Consider the following 22,738-nt stretch of genomic DNA (forward strand, 5'->3'; position numbering starts at 1 on the left):
ATTTATCAGGAGTTATTTTTGGGCCTCTGATTAATTGGATAACTAGCCCTGAGTGGAATTGGTGTGGATTGTTCCAAAATAGGTTATTGTCTATCTTGGGTATTGTCTAATTTTAGGATATAATCTGATTGGATTTGTTGGGAAAATGACCAACTATAATCAAAGAATTCAAAGGTCTAAAGTTGTTGGTGCTTGTAGTCCATTATCTGACAAAATGGTCCTAATTTCAGCGGAGGAGTTTGCAAAATTCTCTCAATACCAAAAAATCTCGAAGGAATCCACTTCAGTTAATTCCTTTGTTGAATCAAATAAAACATGTCTTATCACCTTTTCAAATAAATGGGTGATTGATTCAGGTGCCACAAATCACATGACAGGCAATCCTAATATTTTCTCTTGCTTTCAAGCACACAAGGAACCCTCTCCGGTTACTGTAGCTGATGGATCAACTTGCAACAGTGTTGGATATGGGACGGTTAAACCAACCTCTTCTATTACTCTGTCATCTGTATTAATTCTACCAAAGTTAGCCTTTAATTTGATTTATGTTAGCAAAGTTACCAGAGACCTTAATTGTTATATTTCGTTCTTTCCCGGACATTGTTTGTTTCGTGATCTTAAGACGAATTAGGTTATTGGTAAAGGATATGTATTTGACGATCTCTACATACTTGATGAATGGGAGACTCGGTTTGTTGCCTGCTCTAGTGTTGTGTCTCCATTTGAAGCACATTGTCGATTGGGACATCCTTCTCTACCTCTATTAAAGAAGTTGCGTCCTCAATTCTAGAATATTTCTTCATTAGAATGTGAGTCATGTCGATTTGCAAAACATCATCGCAGTTCATTAAGTCCAAGGGTTAATAAGTGAGCTGAGTCACCTTTTGAGTTAGTTCATTCTGATGTTTGGGGACCGTGTCCAGTTGTTTCTAAAACTGGGCATAAGTACTTTGTTACTTTTGTGGATGATTTTTCTCGGATGACTTGGATTTACTTTATGAAGAGTCACTCAGAAGTATTTACTCACTTTTGTGCCTTCTGTGTTGAAGTCAAGACACAATTCAATGCTTCAGTACGTATTCTGAGGAGTGACAATCCTAAAGAATATATGTCAGAATTATTTCAGTCGTATACGAGACAACATGGTATTCTCCATCAGTCTTCATGCGTCGATACACCTGCTCAAAATGGAGTTGCAGAGAGGAAGAATAGACACTTACTTGAGACAGCTCAAACACTTTTGTTCCAAATGAAGGTTCCTAAACAATTTTGGGCAGATGCGGTCTCTACAGCTTGTTTTCTGATTAATCACATGCCATCTAGTGTGCTTGCTGGTAATGTGCCCTATAATGTTATGTTTTCAAACAAGTCTCTATTTTCGGTGGAACATAAGATATTTAGAAGCACATGCTATGTTCGAGATGTTCGACCATCTGTTACCAAGTTGGATCCCAAGGCATTGAAGTGTGTGTTTCTGGGCTATTCTCGCCTCCAAAAGGGGTATCGATGTTATTCTGTCGAACTTGGAAAATATATGGTGTCAACAGATGTGGTATTTTCAGAGACTACACCATTTTTCTATGCACCTTCGATTTCTACAAGTCAGGGGGAGGAAGATGAGTGGCTAGTCTATCAGGTCACCCGTGTTTTGACGAAAAAATCAGATGTTGTCCCTCCATCTCTCAGTTCTTCTATTGAGGACCAATTGACTATTATTTCAGAAGCTCCTTCTCCATCTGATGTAGCAAGACCGCCAATTGTTCAAGTTTACTCGAGGAAGCGAGAGGCTAATGATACATGTCCTGCACCAGCTCCTTTTTCATCAGATCCTCATTTTTTTTATCCTCCACAAGATCTTGACCTCCCAATTGCTCTTCGCAAAGGTACACGTAGTTGCAAATCCTCATATTCCATTAGTAATTTTGTTTCCTATGGCCACTTATCCTCTACGTTTAGATCTTTGATTGCTTCTCTAGACTCTATTTCTATACCCAAAATAGTGAAAGAGGCCATGAATCATCCTGGGTGGTCTTCTGCAATGCTTGATGAAATACATGCCTTAGAGGAAAACCACACGTGGGAATTAGTGGATTTACCTAAGGGAAATAAATCGGTGGGATATAAATGGGTCTTCACAGTTAAAGTTAATCCAGATGGATCTATAGCGAGACTTAAAGCCAGACTTGTAGCTAAAGGGTATGCTCAATCATATGGAGTAGACTATTTAGACACATTCTCCCCGGTTGCCAAACTCACATTTGTTCGTTTGTTCATTTCTATAGCTGCTTTTGAGAATTGGCCTTTACATCAGTTAGATATCAAGAATGCATTCCTTCATGGTGATCTTCAAGAAGAAGTGTATATGGAGCAACCACCTGGTTTTGTTGCTCAGGGGGAGTATGAAAAAGTCTGTCATTTGAAAAAGTCCTTGTTTAGATTGAAACAAAGTCCTCGAGTTTGGTTTGGCAAGTTCAGTGAGGTAGTTCAGAATTTTGGGACTATCTTTCTTGTTGTATATGTTGATGACATTGTCATCACAGGAAGTGATTATATGGGAATCTCTTCCCTCAAAACTTTCTTGCATAATAGGTTTCATACAAAGGACTTGGGTCCGTTGAAATACTTTTTGCGAGTAGAAGTAAACAGAAGCAACAAGGGAATTTTTCTATCTCAGAGAAAGTATATTCTTGACATGCTTACAGATACCAAAAAGTTAGCAGCCAAACCCTGTAGTACTCCAATGGTTCCCAATGTGCACCTTATGAAAGATGATGGTGATCCTTTTGATGATCCAGAGAGATATAGAAGGTTGGTTGGGAAGTTAAAGTATTTTATTATGACTCGTCCAGATATTGCTTTTGCGGTAAGTGTTGTTAGCCAGTTCATGAGTGCACCTACGGTCAAACATTGGGAAGCTTTGGAACAGATCATATGTTACTTGAAAGGAGCTCCTGGACTTGGCATATTGTATAGTAATCACGGTCATACTCGTATTGAGTGTTTTGCAGATGCTGACTGGGCTGGATCCAAGATTGATAGAAGATCTACTACAGGCTATTGTGTTTTTGTTGGAGGCAACCTAGTATCATGGAGGAGTAAGAAGCAAGGTGTTGTATCTCGGTCCAGTGCAGAATCTAAGTATAGAGCTATGTCACAGTCTACATGTGAGATTATATGGATACATCATCTTTTATCTGAAATTGGGTTGAAGCATCATACCCCAGCAAAACTTTGGTGTGATAATCAAGTTGCTCTTCATATTGCCTCAAATCCAGTGTATCACGAAAAAACTAAACATATTGAAGTTGATTGTCATTTTATTTGTGAGAAGATTCAGGAGAACTTGATTTCCACTGGCTACGTGAAGACATGAGAACAACTAACTGATTTGTTTACAAAAGCGTTGAATGGAACTCAAGTTGATTACCTTTGTAACAAGCTGGGCATGATCAATATCTATGCTCCAGCTTGAGGAGGAGTGTTACAGAATTTGTATAATAATATATATAGATAATAGAGTTGATTCTTAGGGATTAGAATATTTAGTTACCATAGTTAGCCTATTCTCTCCATGTATTTATACCATTGTTCTCTTTGAGTAATATACAAGTTATTCTCAATAAGTTATGATTTACATTATTCAATTAAACTTCATTCTGATGGAACTCTTGATCGGTACAAAGCTCAATTTGTGGTCCTTGGAAACAAACAGGAGTATGGTGTAAACTATAAGGAGACTTTTGCACCTATAGCAAAAATGACTACGGTGCAAACTATTATGGCCATTGCTACATCACAAAATTGGCCTCTTCATTAAATGGATGTCAAAAATGTTTTTCTTCATGGTGATCTCAAAGAAGATATTTATATGAAACCCCCCTGGTTTGTTCTCATCACCTACATCAGATGTATGCAAGTTGAAGCGGTCTTTATATGGATTAAAACAAGCTCCAAGAGCTTGGTTTGACAAGTTTCGGTCTACTTTGCTTCAATTCTCTTTTGAACAAAGCAAATATGATTCGTCTCTGTTTCTTCGAAGAACATCTACAGGTTGTATTCTTCTTTTGGTGTATGTAGATGACATTATTATCACGGGAACTGATTCTTCACTAATCACTAGCCTCCAACAGCAGCTTAAGGATTCTTTTCATATGAAAGATCTTGGTACTCTTACATACTTTTTGGGGTTAAAAGTTCATTATAATTCTTTAGGTGTGTTCTTGAACCAAGAGAAATATACTCAGGACTTGATTGCTTTGGCTGGTCTTCAAGAATCTTCCTCTGTAAATACTCTATTGGAATTGAATGTAAAGTATTGTCGTGCAAAAGGAGATCTTCTTCCTGATCCAACTTTGTATTGGCAATTAGTTGGGAGCCTAAATTATCTTACTACTACTTGGCCTGATATCTCTTTTGCATTTCAACAAGTGAGTCAATTTATGCAGGTTCCACGCCATCTACATTTGGTGGTTGTCCGTCGCATCATTCGATATCTCTTGGGAACATCTACTCGTGGATTATTCTTTCCTAGTGGTTCTGAGATTCAGCTTAATGTATTTAGTGATTCTGATTGGGCTGGATGTCCTGATACTCGTCACTCCATCACGGGTTGGTGCATGTTTCTTGGAGATTCCTTGATATCTTGGAAAAGCAAGAAGCAAGACTGTGTATCAAAATCTTCCACCGAATTTGAATATCGAGCAATGTCTACTGCTTGCTCTGAGATTGTTTGGCTTCATGGTTTACTTGCAAAAATTGAATTTCCTTAATCTAATCCCACTCATCTCCATGTTGATCAACACAAGTGCTATTCAGATTGCTACTAATCCAGTTTATCATTAAAGGACCAAACACATTGAAGTGGACTGTCATCATATCAGAGAAGTTGTAGATAAGAGAGTCACTACTCTTCCACATGTATGCAGTGATCTTCAAATAGATGATGTGTTTACAAAGTCTATGGCACGACAACATCATCAGTTTCTGGTGCTTTTTGATCCACCGGCATCAATTTGAGAGAGGGAGGGGTGTTAGCATGATTGGACAGATTCTAAATATATGTACATATCTATGTTATAACTCTAAATATTTATGTGATGATGATATGAGATAGCATAGATTAATGTAGCATATTTTCAGAGATATTACAATTAGAAATAGCATATATTAAAGGATATATAGCAGATTTTTAGGCATGTAAATCAGAATTCTTTCTATTTAATAGAAGAACTCTCATTTGAGAGAACTGATTCAGCAAAATTGGCAAGTAAAAGATCAGATTGACACCTTTTCGTTCCCTGAAACTGGCTTGATTCCAGAATCAACATTTCTTGAATGATGGATAGGTGCATGAGGATAGAGCACAGAGTACCTCTTCTTATAAGGATGAAGAGACAGGGAGTTACTAGACTGTTGGGCAATAAATCCAGGCTGCAAATACATGATGAAATAGAGTAACATTAAAAAAAAAGCAAGTATTACACAGTTAGACCAATTTTCATTAGTAAATAAGAAATCAGATTGAGACCTCTTCGTTCTTGGAAACTGGCATGATTCCAGAATCAGCTAAAGCTAAAGCTTTTCTTTCCATCTCGAGACGATATCGATCAAGCACAACCAAGTCGTAGAACACAACTCAAACAAAAGATCACACTCCTCTAGTAGCACCCTGCAACCAGATATGTGAAAATATCAAATACAATATGAAAGAAGAGAAAAAGAACATTCATACTCAAAAAAATATATAAAAGAAGTAAAACAAATATTGTATCTAAAAATGGCTAATGAGTAACAACCATCCAATGAAAAACAAATCAAAAAAATTAATTTACTATTAAGAACTAACATGTATCGAACCTCAAAGATCTAAATTAATGGAAAATCAGCGAAAATCATCAGAATTCTGCAAAATAGACAGAAAAATCCTGACATTACCAGTAAATTCAACTAGGTTCAAATTGAGGCATAGTTGATTGATTGATTGAACATATATAGATCATATATCAGGTAACACAAAACCAATATTTATCACTTATCAGATCGTATATATATATCATATATCAGGTAGATTCAACTAGGTTCGGATTGAGGCATAGTTGATTGATTGATTGAACATATATATATCCTATATCAGGTAACACAAAACCAATATTTATCAGATCATATATCAGGTAAAAATCCAAAAATTCAAGAACAAAAAACAAAACTTCACCTGAAACAAAACATCAAAAACACCCCAAATAAAAAGGAACAATTAAATGTCACACACACACACATATATATATAGGAATCAAATGAGAACCTTTTTCTCTATTCTTGATTAGCAAAATGAGTATTGAATGAGCAACAAATGAGTGAAAAAAACCTATACAAAAAAGGGGAGAAAAGAGTTTACTTGCTGAATTTTGTTTGATGTTTCCTTTTAGTAGAATGTCTGATAATTCATCTTATATATATATATATAATAAAAAAAAATTCTAGTTAGGGTTTGTAGAGAATCTTATAGATATTCTTACCAAATTTATCATTGAATATTAATTAATTATCCAGATAAGTCTTTTCAAGCAAATATTAATTTTGTCTTCTCTATGATGGTTACATGAGAGGAACAAAATCAAATCCAAGGGCTAAAGTTGAATAGATATGGTCTAAGCGTAATTCATTTACTTTTTGTCGATGACTTCTTTATATTTTGTTCAATTAACTATCAAAATGCAGGTTGTGCTGCCGATATTTTAAGGAAATATAATTGAAGCTTTGGATAAGTGGTTAATCTAGATAAATCAGCAATCTGTTTTAGTAAAAATGTGAGAGAGGAAGTATCACACAGTTAGACCACTTTTCAACAGCCTCGACTGATGGGCAGAGCTCCAGGCTGCAAATACATGATGAAGTAGAGTAATATTAAAAGATAAAGCAAGTATCACACAGTTAGACCAATTTTCAACAGCAAATAAGAAATCAGATTGAGACCTCTCCGTTCCAGGAAACTGGCTTGTTGTTCATCCTATATTTCTAAGATACTTAGAACAAAAACTTCGGAGAACTTGGTAAGAAAAAACAAAGTTTAAAGAGTATTTTCAAAACTAGAAAATTAAAACCAGTAGAGAAAACAGAATCAGAAACAGATTAGAAACAATATACAAAATATTTTTCTCAAAGAACAAAATCGAGTTCACTGAATGCACAATGTCCCCTTAAGGAAATTGTTCCCCTCAAGTACCCGAGGTTAATGGAATATATCCTCTCAGGATAGAACAATCTTACTCACCGGTGTATCGGTACCTATAACCACGGTGTCAGCAAACCACTCAACAACAGTAAAGTACATTTAGAATATTAGATTTAGTAGNACTATAATCAGAGAATTCAAAGGTCTAAAGTTGTTGGTGCTTGTAGTCCATTATCTGACAAAATGGTCCTAATTTCAGCGGAGGAGTTTGCAAAATTCTCTCAATACCAAAAAATCTCGAAGGAATCCACTTCAGTTAATTCCTTTGTTGAATCAAATAAAACATGTCTTATCACCTCTTCAAATAAATGGGTAATTGATTCAGGTGCCACAAATCACATGACAGGCAATCCTAATATTTTTTCTTGCTTTCAAGCACACAAAGAACCCTCTCCGGTTACAGTAGCTGATGGATCGACTTGCAACAGTGTTGGATATGGGACGGTTAAACCAACCTCTTCTATTACTCTGTCATCTGTATTAAGTCTACCAAAGTTGGCCTTTAATTTGATTTATGTTAGCAAAGTTACCAGAGACCTTAATTGTTATATTTCGTTTTTTTCCGATCATTGTTTGTTTCGTGATCTTAAGACGAATTAGGTTATTGGTAAAGAACATGTATCTGACGATCTCTACATACTTGATGAATGGGAGACTCGTTTTGTTGCCTGCTCTAGTGTTGTGTCTCCATTTGAAGCACATTGTCGATAGGGACATCCTTCTCTACCTCTATTAAAGAAGTTGTGTCCTCAATTCCAGAATAATTCTTCATTAGAATGTGAGTCATGTCGATTTGCAAAACATCACCGCAGCTCATTAAGTCCAAGGGATAATAAGCAAGTTGTGTCACCTTTTGAGTTAGTTCATTCTGATGTTTGGGGACCGTGTCATGTTGTTTCCAAAACTGGTCATAAGTACATTGTTACTTTTGTGGATGATTTTTCTCGGATGACTTGGATTTACTTTATGAAGAGTCGCTCAGAAGTATTTGCTCACTTTTGTGCCTTTTGTGCTGAAGTCAAGACACAATTCAATGCTTCAATACGTATTCTGAGGAGTGACAATCCTAAAGAATATATGTCAGAATTATTTCAGTCGTATATGAGACAACATGGTATTCTCCATCAGTCTTCATGCGTCGATACACCTGCTCAAAATGGAGTTGCAGAGAGGAAGAATAGACACTTACTTGAGACAGCTCGAACACTTTTGTTCCATATAAAGGTTCCTAAACAATTTTGGGCAGATGCGGTCTCTACAGCTTGTTTTCTGATTAATCGCATGTCATCTAGTGTGTTTGCTAGTAATGTGCCCTACAATGTTATGTTTTCAAACAAGTCACTATTTCCGGTGGAACATAAGATATTTGGAAGCACATGCTATATTCGAGATGTTCGACCATCTGTTACCAAGTTGGATCCCAAGGCATTGAAGTGTGTGTTTCTGGGCTATTCTCGCCTCCAAAAGGGGTATCGGTGTTATTCTGTCGAACTTGGCAAATATTTGGTGTCAACAGATGTGGTATTTTCAGAGACTACACCATTCTTCTATGCACCTTCGATTTCTACAAGTCAGGGGAGTAAGATGAGTGGCTAGTCTATCAGGTCACCCGTGTTTTGACGAAAGAATCAGATGTTGTCCCTCCATCTCTCAGTTCTTCTATTGAGGACCAATCGACTATTATTTCAGAAGCTCATTCTCCATCTGATGTGGCAAGACCGCCAATTGTTCAAGTTTACTCGAAGAAGCGAGAGGCTAATGATACATGTTCTGCACCAGTTCCTTTGTCATCAGATCCTCATTTTTCTGATCCTCCACAAGATCTTAACCTCCCAATTGCTCTTCGCAAAGGTACACGTAGTTGCAAATCCTCATATTCCATTAGTAATTTTGTTTCCTATGGCCACTTATCCTATAGATCTAGATCTTTGATTGTTTCTCTAGACTCTGTTTCTGTACCCAAAATAGTGAAAGAGGCCTTGAATCATCCTGGGTGGTCTGTTGCAATGCTTGATGAAATACATGCCTAAGAGGAAAATCACACGTTGGAATTAGTGGATTTACCCAAGGGAAAGAAACGATGGGATGTAAATGGGTCTTCACAGTTAAAGTTAATCCAGATGGATCTATAGCGAGACTTAAAGCCAGACTTGTAGCTAAAGGGTATGCTCAAACATTGGAGTAGACTATTTAGACACATTCTCCCCGGTTGCCAAACTCACATTTGTTCGTTTCTTCATTTCTATAGTTGCTTCTAAGAATTGGCCTTTACATCAGTTAGATATCAAGAATGCATTCCTTCATGGTGATCTTCAAGAAGAAGTGTCTATGGAGCAACCACCTGGTTTTGTTGCTCAGAGGGAGTATGAAAAAGTCTATCATTTGAAGAAGTCCTTGTATGGATTGAAACAAAGTCCTCGAGCTTGGTTTGGCAAGTTCAGTGAGGTAGTTCAGAATTTTGGGATGAAAATGAGCAAATGTGATCACTCAGTATTTTATCGGCAATCAACATCCGGCACTATCTTCCTTGTTGTATATGTTGATGACATTGTCATTACAGGAAGTGATTATATGGGAATCTCTTCCCTCAAAACTTTCTTGCATAATAGGTTTCATACAAAGGACTTGGGTCCATTGAAATACTTTTTGGGAATAGAAGTAAACAGAAGCAACAAGGGAATTTTTCTATCTCAGAGAAAGTATATTCTTGACCTGCTTACAGATACCGGAAAGTTAGCAGCCAAACCCTGTAGTACTCCAATGGTTCCCAATGTGCACCTTATGAAAGATGATGGTGATCCTTTTGATGATCCAGAGATATATAGAAGGTTGGTTGGGAAGTTAAACTACTTTATTGTGACTCATCCGGATATTGCTTTTGCGGTAAGTGTTGTTAGCCAGTTCATGAGTGCACCTACAGTCAAACCTTGGGAAGCTTTGGAATAGATCCTATGTTACTTGAAAGGAGCTCCTGGACTTGGCATATTGTATAATAATCACGGTCATACTCGTATTGAGTGTTTTGCAGATGCTGATTGGGCTGGATCCAAGATTGATAGAAGATTTACTACAGGCTGGAGGAGTAAGAAGCGAGGTGTATAGAGCTATGTCACAGTCTACATGTGAGATTATGTGGATACATCATCTTTTATCTGAAATTGGGTTGAAGCATCATACCCCAGCAAAACTTTGGTGTGATAATCAAGCTGCTCTTCATATTGCCTCAAATTCAATGTATCACGAAAGAACTAAACATATTGAAGTTGATTGTCATTTTATTCGTGAGAAGATTCAGGAGAACTTGATTTCCACTGGCTACTGAAGACAGGAGAACAACTAACTAATTTGTTTACAAAAGCGTTGAATGGAACTCGAGTTGATTACCTTTGTAACAAGCTGGGCATGATCAATATCTATGTTCCAGCTTGAGGGGGAGTGTTACAGAATCTGTATAATAATATAGATAGATAATAGAGCTGATTTTTAGGGATTAGAATATTTAGTTACCATAGTTAGCTTATTTTCTCTATGTATTTATACCATTGTTCTCTTTGAGTAATATACAAGTTATTCTCAATAAGTTATAATTTACATTATTCAATTAAACTTCATTCTAATGGAACTCTTGATCGGTGCAAAGCTCAATTTGTGGTCCTTGGCAACAAACAGGAGTATGGTGTAAACTATGAGGAGACTTTTGCACCTATAGCAAAAATGACTACGGTGCAAACTATTATGGCCATTGCTATATCACAAAATTGGCCTCTTCATCAAATGGATGTCAAAAATGTTTTTTTTTCATGGTGAACTCAAAGAAGATATTTATATGAAAACCCCCTGGTTTGTTCTCATCACCTACATCAGATGTATGCAAGTTGAAGCGGTCTTTATATGGATTAAAACAAGATCCAAGAGCTTGTTTGACAAGTTTCGGTCTACTTTGCTTCAATTCTCTTTTGAACAAAGAAAATATGATTCGTCTTTATTTCTTCGAAGAACATCTGCAGGTTGTATTCTTCTTTTGGTGTATGTAGATGACATTATTATCACGGGAACTGATTCTTCACTAATCACTAGCCTCCAACAGCAGCTTAAAGATTCTTTTCATATGAAAGATCTTGGTACTCTTACATACTTTTTGGGGTTAGAAGTTCATTATAATTCTTTAGGTGTGTTCTTGAACCAAGAGAAATATACTCAGGACTTGATTGCTTTGGCTGGTCTTCAAGAATCCTCCTCTGTAAATACTCCATTGGAATTGAATGTAAAGTACTATCGTGCAAAAGGAGATCTTCTTCCTGATCCAACTTTTGTATTGGCAATTAGTTGGAAGCCTAAATTATCTTACTACTAGTTGGCCTGATATCTCTTTTACATTTCAACAAGTGAGTCAATTTATGCAGGTTCCACGCCATCTACATTTGGTGGTTGTCCGTCGCATCATTCGATATCTCTTAGGAACATCTACTCGTGGATTATTCTTTCCTAGTGGTTCTGAGATTCAGCTTAATGTATGTAGTGATTCTGATTGGGCTAGATGTCCTGATACTCGTCGCTCCGTCACGGGTTGGTGCATGTTTCTTGGAGATTCCTTGATATCTTGGAAGAGCAAGAAGCAAGACTGTGTATCAAAATCTTCCACCGAAATTGAATATCGAGCAATGTTTACTTGCAAAAATTGAATTTCCTTAATCTAATCCCACTCATCTCCATGTTGATCAATACAAGTGCTATTCAGATTGCTACTAATCCAGTTTATCATGAAAGGACCAAACACATTGAAGTGGACTGTCATCATATCAGAGAAGCTGTAGAAAAGAGAGTCACTACTCTTCCACATGTATCCAGTGATCTTCAAATAGCTGATGTGTTTACAAAGTCTATGGCACGACAACGTCATCAGTTTCTGGTGCTTTTTGATCCACCGGCATCAATTTGAGAGGAGGAGGGGTGTTAGCATGATTGGACATATTCTAAATATATGTACATAACTATGTTATAACTCTAAATATTTATGTGATGATGATATGAGATAGGATAGATTAATGTAGCATATTTTCAGAGATATTACAATTAGGAATAGCATATATTAAAGGATATATAGCAGATTTTTAGGCATGTAAATCAGAATTCTTTCTATTTAATAGAAGAACTCTCATTTGAGAGAACTGATTCAGCAAAATTGGCAAGTAAAAGATCAGATTGACACCTTTTCGTTCCCTGAAACTGGCTTGATTCCAGAATCAACATTTCTTGAATGATGGATAGGTGCATGAGGATAGAGCACAGAGTACCTCTTCTTATAAGGATGAAGAGACAGGGAGTTACTAGACTGTTGGGCAATAAATCCAGGCTGCAAATACATGATGAAATAGAGTAACATTAAAAAAAAAGCAAGTATTACACAGTTAGACCAATTTTCATTAGTAAATAAGAAATCAGATTGAGACCTCTTCATTCTTGGAAACTGGCATGATTCCAGAATCAGCTAAAGCTAAAGCTTTTCTTTCCATCTCAAGACGATATCGATCAAGCACAACCAAGTCGTAGAACACAAATCAAACAGAAGATCACACTCCTCTAGTAGAACCCTGCAACCAGATATGCGAAAATATCAAATACAATATGAAAGAATAGAAAAAGAACATTCATACTCAAAAAAATATATATAAAAGAAGTAAAACAAATATTGTATCTAACAATGGCTAATGAGTAATAACCATCCAATGAAAAACAAATCAAACAAATTAATTTACTATTAAGAACTAACATGTATCGAACCTCAAAGATCTAAATTAATGGAAAATCAGCGAAAATCATCAGAATTCTGCAAATAGACAGAAGACATTACCAGTAAATTCAACTAGGTTCGAATTGAGGCATAGTTGATTGATTGATTGAACATATACAGATCATATATTAGGTAACACAAAACCAATATTTATCACTTATCAGATCGTATATATAGATCATATATCAGGTAAATTCAAGTAGGTTCGGATTGAGGCATAGTTGATTGATTGACTGAACATATATATATCCTATATCAGGTAACACAAAACCAATATTTATCAAATCATATATCAGGTAAAAATCCAAAAATTCAAGAACAAAAAACAAAACTTCACCTGAAACAAAACATCAAAAACACCCCAAATAAAAAGGAACAATTAAATGTCACACACACACACATATATATATAGGAATCAAATGAGAACCTTTTTCTCTATTCTTGATTAGCAAAATGAGTATTGAATGAGCAACAAATGAGTGAAAAAAACCTATACAAAAAAGGGGAGAAAAGAGTTTACTTGCTGAATTTTGTTTGATGTTTCCTTTTAGTAGAATGTCAGATAATTCTTCTTTTATATATATATATATATATATATAATCCTAGTTAGGGTTTGTAGAGAATCTTATAGATATTCTTACCAAATTTATAATTGAACATTAATTAATTATCCAGATAAGTCTTTTCAAGCAAATATTAATTTTGTCTTCTCTATGATGGTTACACGAGAGGAACAAAATCAAATCCAAGGGCTAAAGTTGAATAGATATGGTCTAAGCGTAATTCATTTACTTTTTGTCGATGACTTCTTTATATTTTGTTCAATTAACTATCAAAATGCAGGTTGTGCTGCCGATATTTTAAGGAAATATAATTGAAGCTTTGGATAAGTGGTTAATCTAGATAAATCAGCAATCTGTTTTTGTAAAAATGTGAGAGAGGAAGTATCACACAGTTAGACCAATTTTCAACAGCCTCGACTGCTGGGCAGAGCTCCAGGCTGCAAATACATGATGAAGTAGAGTAATATTAAAAGATAAAGCAAGTATCACACAGTTAGACCAATTTTCAACAGCAAATAAGAAATCAGATTGAGACCTCTCCGTTCCCGGAAACTGGCTTGTTGTTCATCCTATATTTCTAAGATACTTAGAACAAAAACTTCGGAGAACTTGGTAAGAAAAAACAAAGTTTAAAGAGTATTTTCAAAACTAGAAAATTAAAACCAGTAGAGAAAACAGAATCAGAAACAGATTAGAAACAATATACAAAATATTTTTCTCAAAGAACAAAATCGAGTTCACTGAATGCACAATGTCCCCTTAAGGAAATTGTTCCCCTCAAGTACCCGAGGTTAATGGAATATATCCTCTCAGGATAGAACAATCTTACTCACCGGTGTATCGGTACCTATAACCACGGTGTCAGCAAACCACTCAAAAACAGTAAAGTACATTTAGAATATTAGATTTAGTAGTAGAAAAAGAAGTCCAGAAAATTAGTTCTCTTAAAATGAGAGAAAATCCCTCTATAGCTAACAAAGGGTAGTGTGAAAAGGTACTTATTGTTCCTTACCGAAAAGGTCACAACCCTTTGGAAGAGTCACATTCTTTCGAAAAGGTCACAGCCTTTTTTAAAAGTCACAAATTTTCATAGAAGTCACAACTCCTTATAAAAGTAGCAATTTTTCATTAAAGTCACAACTCTTCATAAAAGTCACAACTCTTCATTTTCCATTCATACATTTTAAAACCCAACAATCCCCCGCATGAATGGAGAATGACTCAAAGACAAAAAAATGAACAAGTGTGTATACTTTACAAGAAAGAATTAATTGCAACTGGATAAGTAGGTTTCCCTTTGAACTTTCCGTAGTGAACTTATGTCAGATATACTCGATCAATCGCTAGATGTGATATCCTTGAAACCATCGAGCTTTGGTGTATACCTAGACAACCATATGTCATACTATCAACCCTTTATTGTTTATGATTCTTACGGTTGTATTTGTTTCATCCATAAACACCTTTTGATTTCAGGAGTGTATAGAGAATAGGCTTTATAAAATGAATCTCTTTGAAGAGGCTTCCACTTCACACTCATATAATTGATTTCTAACACATGTTATTGCGTAGATACACTATTTGGTCAAATTTGCCAAACTTAGCAAATCATTAAAAACTTTAATCTTTATCAACTTGTTAACAAGCCTTAATGTTTTATCCTTGTTCATGAGCATTGTCTTCATCATGAGAATGGATTGAGTTGGTGGACAATGTTGAACCGTAAGTCACAACTTTGTTTTATCCTTGAACCTAGCTCTTTGAATCTCCAGTCTACTAGGTAGAGTTACTGTCATGATGACTTGTCCTAAGCCGTAAACCAGTTCACTTAAACAATCTTTCAATTGTCTCTCTAACTAGGCCTTTTGTTAGTGGATCTAACTCATTATCCTTTGACTTTACATATTCAATTGTGATAATTCCACTAGAGAGTAGTTTTCTAACGGTATTATGTCTACGTATTATATGATGAGACTTTCCGTTATACATCATGCTCCATGCCCTACCTATTGCATCTTGACTATTAAAGTGTATGCATACTGATGCCAAAGGTTTGGGCCAAAAAATAATATATTTCAAGAAGTTATGGAGTCATTCAACTTATTCACTAGCCTTATCTAGAGCGATAAACTCAAATTTCATTGTAGAGCAAGCGATACATGATTTCCAAGAGACTGCTCCTCCACTAAGAGTAAATACATATCCACTTGTGGATTTTTACTTCATTTGACCCGATGATCTAATTTGCATCACTATATCCTTCAATCATGGTATGATATTTATTAAAATGCAAGGCATAGTGTTGTGTATGTTTCAGATACCCCAACACGTACACATTTCATTGTCATACAATGAATTTGGTTAGGATTACTAGTGAACCTACTCGGCTTGCTAATATCACATGTTATATCTGGTCGCGTACAATTCATAATAGATATCAAACTTCTCAACACTCTGGCATAGTCCAATTGAGAGTCACTTTCACCTTCATTCTTTTGAAATATAAAACTTATACCAATTGGAGTCTTGTCGTTGAAATTCAAGTATTTGAACTTATCCAATACTCTTCTAATATAATGAGATTGAGATAATGCTAATCCTTAAGGAGTTTTATGAATATTTCTGATTCCTAAGATCAAATCAACAACTCCCAAGTCATTCATATCGAACTTGCTGGACAACATATGCCTAGTAGCATTTATATCGTCAATATTTTTACTCATTATTAATATGTCATCAACATATAATCAAACAATGACTTCATGATTCAGAATGTTTTTAATGTAGACACATTTATCACACTCATTGATCTTGAATCCATTTGTCAACACCGTTTGGTCAAATTTAGCATGTCATTGTTTGGGTGCTTCATTGAGCCCATAAAGTGACTTAACAAGTTTGTCACTTTCTTTTCTTAATCAGGAACTACAAACCCCTTAAGTTGTTTCATGTAAATTTCTTCCTCCGACTCTCCATTTAAGAAGGTTGTCTTAATATCCATTTGATGGATTTCAAGATCATGCATGACCACGAGTGCTATTAACACCCTAATAGATGTTATCCTTGTTACTGAAAAGTATGTATAAAAGCAATCGAGGCCTTCCCTTTGTATGTATCATTGACTACAAGTCTAGCCTTATATTTGTCAATAGTCCCATCAGCTTTCATTTTCCTTTTAAAGATTCACTTTGAACTCAAAGGTTTATTTCTTGGAGGAAGATCAATCAACTTCCAATATGATTGCTCAAGATTGAATCAATCTCACTATTGACACCATCTTCCCAAAAGGATAAGCCCACGGAAGACATATGAAATGTTACAAAATCAAATCTGAAGGAAGTAGATGTCCTTTGACATTTACTGCGCCTCTGAGTCTCTTTATTAAATACATTCTCCTTTGGTTCTTTCCAAGGTCTTTTAGACCCTTCACTAGACTACTAAAGTCTAATTTTACAGTCCACAGTCTTAGCTCCTATTTTGATCCTTTTGGGATAGGAACTTGGAACTTTGGCTAGACACCCCACACTTTGAAATATTTCAAGTTGGATTTCGGGATAGGAACTTGGACTTTGGATAGACACCCCCACACTTTGAAATATTTCAAGTTGGATTTCCATCCTTTCCATTTCTCATATGGAATAGATTGTGTCCTGAACAAACAAAACTTTTTATTGCTTTCTTTCTGAACAAACAAAACTTTTTGTTGTTCCCATTTGTTGTAAGGATAGCTTCTCCACACAAGTTTTGTGGTAAACCTAAACTTATAAGTAACGCAGCCATCATTTCCTTCAAAGTTTGATTTTTTTTTCGTTCTGCAACTCCATTAGATTGAGTTAATATGGCAGTAGTTTGATGGATAATCCCACTTTCCTAACATATTTTTGCAAAATGAGATTTATACTCTTCATCCCTATCAATTTTTATCTTTTTCCCAACTGATTTTCAACTTCAAAATTATACTGTCTAGACGTTCCTATTTCTTCATCCTTACTATTCAGCAAATAGACATAACCGTATCTAATGCAATTGTCAATAAAAGTTATGAGATACTTTTTTCCACCACGAGATGGTGTTATAAGAATATGCTTAGCATACTTAGATTCAACACAAACTTGACATTTTTATTTATTGCACTCAAAGTTAGACGAAACTTCTAAATTGATTAGTTTATCTTGCAAGATTTCGTAATTGACATGTCTCAAGTGTTCATGTCACAAACATTGACTCAAGCAAGTAAAAACAAATAAAATTATTGAGTTTGAAAATATTCAAACTTATTATATACAATGAGGTATGTCAATGAGGTGAGCAACGAGGATAGAGTCAAACTTATTATATACAAATATTATTTATCATTCTAATAAAGAATTTATAATGTTAACAATTATGCATAGGTAAAGAATCTAGAAGAAAAGATTGCTCCTAAATTTATTTTCAAGTTAATTTAACAAAGCTAATTTAAAAAAGGGGGGCGATTTCTGAAGTGGTAGATATTTTTTTTTATTAGTTTGAAAATCCAAGAATAATAATAACAAAAAACTTTACCCAAAAAAACATCAAAAACACCCCAAAAAAAGGAACAATTAAATAGCACACATAGATAACACCCCAGAAAAAGAAACAATTAAACAATATATAGACGTAGGAAACATATGAGAACCTTTTTCTCTGTTCTTAGACAGCAAAAAGAGTATTAAATGAGCAAAAAATGAGTGAAAAAAACATAGACAATAACAATGCACAAAGCCAGCATGCACATTAGCAACTTAAACTAAGGAAGTTATTTTATTGAAGCAAAAACATGTATAAATGCATAGTTCCCAATAAATTCAAGCTTTGATGAGCTATTAAGCCAAAAAGTGCTTTCAATAAGGAGATATTTTGTGTCTAAGTCGTGTTCTTTCTCTTCGACCATTATCATTCATCTAGATGGGTTCAGAAATCTGTCTACTTCTATGATACAAGAGCATGTTGCTCCTACCCATGGTAATGCTAATATTACAGGTTCAGTGAGCTATAACTCAAAATCTTCTTTTTTTCAGTCTGAAGCCATCAAATTCTTCTTCATGCCTCAGTCTAAGATTACCACCTTCTTGCTCTTTGACATTTCTCATTTGCCTAGGTCCTCCTTGCCTCTCGCCATACTTACTTCTTTTGCCACTGTGATGCTCAGGAAAACTACCAGTGTGTATCGGCCCATCAATGTACCCAACACCATCAGCCCTCTCATGATGATCTGAAATCTCAACTCTCTGCCTATTGGTTCTAGTAAATACCTGATCAGGTGGACTTCTTCTGCTAGAAAGAAACCTCGGATTCCCGTACTCCTGTACACCATCCACATCCCTCATATCATTCAGACGGCAAGCAGTATAAGATGGAGGGTCACACCTTTGAGGGGCTATTGTTTCTTCAGTAAAAGAAGTTCGTGAAGAAGACCTAATTTTATCTTCCCTGTACATAGTCGGAGACCTGTGCTGAGATAAATCTTGACGACCATTCAATCCTTCTGTGAGTCTCCTGGGAGGAAGGGACCAAGTACAGGATCTAACAGGAGATTTCGACCACATTCGAGGGAAACCGCTTCTCTGCATCACAGTAAACTCTGTATCACCCTGAGCGAAATGACTATCAGGTCCATCGTACATAGACTGCTGGTGACTATCAGCTGGAAAGTATCTATTAAACTTCTCACTATGCCGAACACCAACATAAGCAAAGCCATCTTCACTGGTGCAGCTTCTTGGGCAGATATTCCTGGGAGCTCTACGAAGCATTTGAGTGTCCATCATGGCAACATCTTCTCTTCCTCTGGGGGACTTTCGACGTGCAGGTGGATGCCGTAATGAAGGCAAGTCATCATTTAATGGCTTCCTCCTCCTATTAGTACCAAAGGCAGCACCATCATAGTCATTACGTTCATTTGCAGATTCCCAAGCAGGAGTTGTACATTTATGTCTAAAGGGATAATCAGCTACACCTCCATAGCTTTCAAAATCACGCCCAGAATACCGGCCCCGGCCCCATCCCCAGCCCATATCTCTTCCATGCATGAAGCTCCCCCTTGACCTACCAAATGAATGGTCCTGAAACCCATCTCGAGCAAATTTGGGACCATAACCATAGATTTCATCTCTGGAAAAAGCACAGTAATAAAAAGTCAAGAGTTGAGCAGCATTATAAAAATCACCAAATAAAAGAAAAATCACCTATTCCTTTGTAGATGGAATTTCTCCTCCTCCATATAAGAATACCTCTCGCTTCCACTTCTTGAAGGCAGCGACCTACCCGTTACAGGTCTGAAGACAGCGACATTATGAAGAATTTTTTCAGATTTCTCATCACAGGCTTTCATAAAGTTATCATGAGACTCATGAGTATGAAGTGGCATACTGTAACCTTTTTCTTCATTATTTTTTCCTGAATCCATCCCCTCAGCCATTGGGTCTTCTGCAATTGACTGCACAATGGTTCTCGGATCTCACCGTCTTCATATATGTCATCCTCTCTGACACAGCCCACATTATCAGTGTCAACACGTCCCGCAAAAGCATCAGAAGCATAACATTCTTCCTCTGTACTTATCTTTTCGACATCATTTGCCGACCCCTCACCACTTGCAACCAAATCATCACCAGAAGCCTCCCATAAATCAATGGGAATATTCAGATCCCAATCAAATCTATTAGTGCGTGCAGTATCATCAGCGTTATTTTTATTCAAAGACAGAGAAAGCAATGAAGGATTTACTGTTCCATGCATCAGACAACTTCGCATAGTATTTGAATCAACCAAAGAAGAAACATGAAGTTTCATTGGGCCTAATGATAGTTCAATGTGCCCTGAATCAGCTGGAAGTTCAAGTTTACTGTGGCTTTCCCCTTGTTTGGAAACAACTTCCTTCTTGACAGAAACTTTTGTCGTACCTACAGCTTCTTGGCCAGCTAATTTTTCAGCCAATGCTGGTTTCACTAGATCGTCAACATTTCTTGAAGGATGGATAGTTGCACGAGGATAGAGCAAATAGTACCTCTTCTTATAAGGAAGAAGAGAGTTACCAGACTGCCCGGCAACAACTCCAGGCTGCAAATACATGACGAAATAGAGTAATATTAAAAAACAAAGCAAGTATTACACAGTTAAAAATCATTTTCAACAGCAAATAAGAGATCAGATTGAGACCTCTTCGTTCCCTGAAACTGGCATGATTCCAGAATCAACATTTCTTAAAGGATGGATTGGTGCATGTGGATAGAGCACCGAGTACCTCTTCTTATAAGGAAGAAGAGACGAAGAGTTACTAGACTGCCGGACAACAACTCCAGGCTGCAAATACATGATGAAATAGAGTAATATTAAAAAAACTAAGCAAGTATTACACAGTTAGACCAATTTTCAATAGCAAATAAGAAATCAGATTGAGACCTCTTCGTTCCTGGAAACTGGCATGATTCCAGAATCAGCTAAAGCTAAAGCTTTTCTTTCCATCTCGAGACGGTATCAATCAATCACAACTAAGCCGTAGAACACAACTCAAACACAAGATCACACTTCTCTAGTAGAACCCTGCAACCAGACATGGGAAAATATCAAATACAATATGAAAGAAGAGAAACAGAACATTCATACTCACAAAAAAAAAATATAAAAGAAGTAAAACAAATATTGTATCTAACAATGATTGAGATTTTTCAGGAGATTGTATATGATAATCTACCTTTGTATTGCAATTATTGTAAGCACCACGGTCATGATGAAGATAGTTGTTGTTTGATCTCGAAAAGAAATCAAAATAACAAATAAATTGATGATACCATTGAAGTTGCTTTAAAAGGAACTATCGATAGTGAAAAGTATCAAGGTGATGCGAGAGAAATACTAAATGAAAAAAGAAAGATTGTAGATGTCGATCAAAGTAAAGCTACTTCTTTAGATCGACAATTGGTTGTTGCCACTTCTGACCAAAATCGTGCAGACTCAATGGTTGTTGATACAAGTAATATCGGTGTTCAAACAACTACCAAAAATAAAGGTGATTGCGATAACCAACAGGCTGCTACTTATGAGGTGCAATCAAAAGAAGTTGGGCTGAATTTGATGTCTAATGCAACTAAAAACACAGGGGGAACACCAAGAGTTGGGGTTGATGCACCGCGACTTGGTTCAGGCAAAAAATTAATGGATTCAGGACAAAAACTAATGGATACATCTGATGTTGAAGATGCTGAAAACTCTAGGCAACATGTTCTATAGATTGAAAACAAGAATGCAACTAAAAACTGGACACTGGTTGCACACAAAAATTCAACTAGTAATCGGACCCTTTCCCTGACTAGTCAAAATAATTCTCCATGTAGTGAAAAGGGTGCGACTAAGAATTTTCATGACAGTGAGAAGAGACAAGATATTAGTAATGCCTCAAGAGATATATTATGTTCAAATAACTTTGATGTTTTATTAAAGACTACTGGAAAGCAAGTAAAGTTAACAGAGAATGACAACGATTTGATCCAAGAAAAGTAGGTCTCACCACTTGTTTTGAATAGAAAATTAAGTCCAGAATCTCCCGTATTTGTGCCTAAATGTGTGATTGCAAAGAAGAATGAGTCAAGGGCCTTAGTGTTAAATACTATAGATTTGGGCGAGGATTCTCTTGATGAAAATGAGGAAGACAATATGCTTGATTTGGGCGAGGATTCTCTTGATGAAGATGAGGAAGACAATATGCTGGACATATGCTTTGATAAAGTGGCTAGGGAAGGGGATATATCACCTAGGCAACAAAGAAGCAACAAAAGCAAAAAGAAGACACATGGAAGGCAACATAGTTGGGACGGTAAAATGACTGAGGAGTTTGTTCCAAGGCACCTACCAATGCGACAGGCAAAGCAGAACCGTTTGACAGTATCAATAGGTTCAACAAGATCCAATAAATCCATAAAGAAAGTATGAATTATCAAGTGTTGTTGGATAGGTTTGAAGAAGAAGACAAGAGAAAAATACTTCAAGTTACTTTTGATGGGCAATCAATCTTTTAATTCATACTTTTGTAATAGAAAGTTTGAGGCTGATAACTCAACTTCTTCTTGATTGGCATATTTTTACATTATTTAAGCATCCTCATTTGTAATATCATCATGGAGTGTATTACAA

General features: G+C 36.0%; 1 protein-coding gene and 2 pseudogenes across 3 annotated transcripts in view; 1 reads left to right on the top strand and 2 right to left on the bottom strand.

Moving 5' to 3' along the window:
* LOC125857000 (uncharacterized) overlaps window positions 1–22,738 on the bottom strand; it is a 154,197-nt gene that overhangs the window by 105,904 nt on the left and 25,555 nt on the right. The window contains exon 1 of one of the 3 annotated variants that reach the window (XM_049536666.1): window positions 20,768–20,787. The exons of the other annotated variants lie outside the window; for them this stretch is intronic. The gene's annotated coding sequence lies outside the window, so the exon portion shown is untranslated. Of the gene's footprint in view, window positions 1–20,767; window positions 20,788–22,738 lie in introns of those variants that run through there. 3 annotated transcript variants of the gene reach the window in all.
* Window positions 1–22,738, top strand: part of LOC125857002 (uncharacterized) — a 68,409-nt pseudogene that overhangs the window by 26,683 nt on the left and 18,988 nt on the right.
* Window positions 18,607–21,073, bottom strand: LOC125857003 (uncharacterized; annotated as a pseudogene).

This window comes from Solanum stenotomum, chromosome 2, assembly GCF_019186545.1.
Source record: "Solanum stenotomum isolate F172 chromosome 2, ASM1918654v1, whole genome shotgun sequence".
Classification (NCBI taxonomy): domain Eukaryota; kingdom Viridiplantae; phylum Streptophyta; class Magnoliopsida; order Solanales; family Solanaceae; genus Solanum; species Solanum stenotomum.